This window comes from Vulpes vulpes, chromosome 11, assembly GCF_048418805.1.
Source record: "Vulpes vulpes isolate BD-2025 chromosome 11, VulVul3, whole genome shotgun sequence".
NCBI lineage: Eukaryota > Metazoa > Chordata > Mammalia > Carnivora > Canidae > Vulpes > Vulpes vulpes.
Genome location: NC_132790.1, coordinates 81,276,009 through 81,279,587, shown reverse-complemented (window position 1 = coordinate 81,279,587; position 3,579 = coordinate 81,276,009). Strand labels below are relative to the sequence as shown.

Here is a 3,579-nt window from a genome sequence, read left to right as displayed (position 1 = left end):
ACGTTGTATTTCCTCCTTCAGGGGCGGGGTTCCGGGAGGTCCCGAAGGCAGTTGCAATGCTCTGGGACGCTGTCCGCCGAGCGAGCGGCGTTGCACGGTATTTCACGAGTGACACGCTTATCCCTTAAGGTAGGAGTTAAATGTCGCCGCCCTCTTCGTGGGTGTTGACGGAATGATGGATGCATAAAATGAATGGCTTGAGAAATCTTCACGGAGGCTTTCCAGTCGCCCCCTTAGAGAGGGGAGTCTTGCGAGGAACTCAGGCATTACACAAACATTTCATCTGCGTGTAATCCGGCGTGGGGTGTGACAGAGGATGTATGATGCGATACGGGGATACAGAAAGGGACGCTTCGTACCCATCATAGGTTCAGAGACCAGCTCCTGGAGGAAAATGACGGGAGCTGAGCCACGAGGGATGATGGGTTAGGCTCTGCAGGTGCAAAAGGACAAAGAGCGCCTGAGTAGCAGAAAACGAGCAATTCGGTGTAAATCTAGGGCTGCAGCTGAGATTTTTGACATTGACGGGAGCAGCTGGGAAAATCAGTGCGCGGGGTGGAGGTGTTGAAAACTGCAGCTGTCATTCCTGCCTGGAGTGGACAGCCCCCGCTATGCCAGGCACGTAGGTGAGACCAAGGTAGCCAGTCCTTCCAGTTTTCCCAAAGAAGCCAGAAAGGGAAATGTTCCCCTTTTCAAATTTCGGCAAGTAATGAAAAACAAAAACACCCAACAACTTATCACCCAAATAAAACACCCTAGGGAGCCCGAAGTGGCCTGCCTAGGGACTGCCTGTCACGAAACTGGTGTCCTTTCCGCAGAAGTGGCAGGAGATGAAGCAGGAAAGGTTGGCAGGAACGACCTGAAGGGATTTTGTGCTATGCTAAGGAACCTAGACTTTATCCAGAATGGGATAAGAAGTTTCAGTTGGGGGTAACATAGATGACTGGCAGATAGAGAACTGTGATTGGAGAAAGACTAAGGTAGGGAGGCCAGCCCCGGGGCTGTTGCAGTGTTTTGGCAAAAAAATGCACGGGGTGTGAACCAGGAACAGAGGTAGTAGTGGAAAGGAGGCCACAGATTTGAAATATATGTAGGAGGAAAATGTATAGGATGCGGTGACTAATTGGATATGCTGAGTTAAGATGGAGAGTTATCAAGCCTGCATCTGAAGCAGCTGGTGTGGAGTCCTGAAAAGATCAAAGTTCATAAAGTGAATTAGGGAGGGACCTTGGGGCTGAGGGCATAACCAGAATGAAAACCTCTCTCTTCTGTATAGTGAGTTTCAGGTGCCTCTAGGAGTTCTAAAATCTTATATTAAGCAGGCAATAGAGTAAACAAATGTAAAGCTTCAGCAATAGGCACTATATTTTCATCTGAGCTTCAGACATAGATAAGTGGTCATTAAAATCAGGGACAGAATGAAAAGTGAGGAGAAAGAAACCCACAAAGATACCTAAAAAGGAAGAGTCAGTGACACAGGAGTAAAACGTGTCCTGGAAGTGATCAGCAACATCTCTTGTAACAAAGGGGGCTCCTGTGATGAGGGCTTGAATGAAAAGTGAGCTCAGAAGGAATGGTGAGGTGAGGGTGGGGCATGGGTATGGAAGCAAGGCTGGCAGATGGAGGGGAGGGTAAATAGTGAGGATAATCGCTAACATTAATGAGTGCTTGTTGATACCAGGCACTGTTTTAAATAATTTTAATTTATAACTTTGCATAATCTTCACCTATTATTCCAATTACAGAGGCAAACTGAGGTAACTTATCCATTAAGCCCAGGCAGTTGGGCTTTTTTATGCTTAACTGTATGCTCTAACATAGTACAATTCATTTTCCTGGCCTTTCATCGATAAATGTAGGCAATAAGGAGTCCAGATTAAGGAAGGATGTTTAGGAGGTGAGGTTAAAGAGGGTAAACCAACTACTTTTATTTTATTTTGTTTTATTTTATTTTTATTTTTATTGGTGTCAACTACTTTATTTTAAATTAGCATTGTCAATTAAAATGATCAGAACTGACAGTAATTTTACCATATTCTTTCTTTCTTTCTTTCTTTCTTTCTTTCTTTCTTTCTTTCTTTCTTTCTTATGGTCCTGGCCCCTGCTCTGTATCCATCACCCAGCGCATGCACATACAGACACACACATACACATCACTCCTTTATAATAACCATTGATTCCTCTGCTAGGAGCTAAAAATTCAGGGGAGGAAGAAGGGCCAAACAGGAAAACACCTACCATAACTGCCCCAACTGTATACGAATTTTTAGTCAGAGCTATGTGAATGAGAAAGTTCTGCCGTGGTGGTAAAGTTTGGGAATGATGAAAGGTTTTAACAAGAGACAGACTTTTTTTTTTTCCAATAGGTTTCCTGGGTAAAGGCAGGAGAAATGTGCACACCTTCCACACTCAAGTGAGAAAGTGGTGCCATTCTCAGGAATGAGAGCAGGAGAAGATCATCTGCTTCCTATCCTTTCACATCTCCACCAACACACACTTCCAGGAGGTGAGCCCAGAGGAAGGGGAGGCAGATATTGACTGCTGCTTACTGAAAGTGTTCTCTCCTTCATTCAAATAGCAAGTGGAGAGTTACAATGAAATAAATGTAGTGACACAATTTTTCCTCTCTTGCATTAATTAAAATGTCTCATTCACCAGACACTTTTTTCCATCTTCTATTCCCAGTAGCTCCAAAGTATAGTAGACACAATCTCAGACCCAGGGACACCAGTCACATGATTGGTGAGTGATCAGCCCTATCAAGTGCCGTAAACAGACTCAGGAATGAAAGAATTACAATTAAAACTAAAATTTTCACAGTTGGGGGACGCCTGGGTGGCTCAGCAGTTGAGCATCTGCCTTTGGCTAAGGGTGTGATCCTGGAGTCCTGGGATCGAGTCCCACATTAGGCTTCTTGCAGGGAGTCTGCTTCTCCCTCTGCCTATGTTTCTGCCTCTCTCTCTATGTCTTTCATGAATGAATAAATAAAGTCTTTCAAAAATAAAAATAAAAATAAATAAATAAAATAAAATTTTCACAGTTGGCAGATGGTTAGTGACTTTGGCCAGGGTAGCTTCAGGGAGTTGAGTGGAGCGAAGACTGGTTTCTGTGTGTTCAGCCATTAATAAGTAAGGCATGGAAAGAGTGAGCCTCCATCTTTCAGAAGAAGGAGAGGAGACAGGGCAGTGACTACTGTGGGAATCAGGGTAAAGCAATAATTTTCAGATGTTCCAGTGTTCATTTTTCCAACCCCCTAGAATCAGGACCTGATTCAAGTATACCTGATGAAATTAATTTAAAATATTGGTAAAAGATGTAAGTCTTCTGTATTCTTTTTCTGTACTCCTTGAACACTCCATCTCAGTAACTCACTCAGCATCCTCCTTCCTGCCTCTTCCCCAGCAACACACACACACACACAGAGCCACATACACTTGATTCTATTATGATGATCATGCAGACACTTTTCAGAAAGAATTCCTACTTGAACCGTACCCAGGGTGTGGCTGTGGCACCATGACCAAAGCTGTGAAAGAGGTCAGTTGAACATGGAGCTCTGAAGGAAAGGTTCAGATGCAC

The 3,579-nt window shown here is 44.0% G+C and overlaps 1 long non-coding RNA gene across 2 annotated transcripts in view; it reads left to right on the top strand.

The window, feature by feature from the left end:
* The first annotated feature begins 32 nt into the window (after nt 1-32).
* The window catches only part of LOC112932521 (uncharacterized), a 105,277-nt gene continuing 101,730 nt past the window's right edge, over nt 33-3,579 (top strand). Inside the window, exon 1 of one of the 2 annotated variants that reach the window (XR_011995265.1) lies at nt 33-129. This is a non-coding gene — a long non-coding RNA (uncharacterized lncRNA). Of the gene's footprint in view, nt 130-2,422; nt 2,507-3,579 lie in introns of those variants that run through there. The other variant, XR_011995266.1, reaches the window with a different exon arrangement.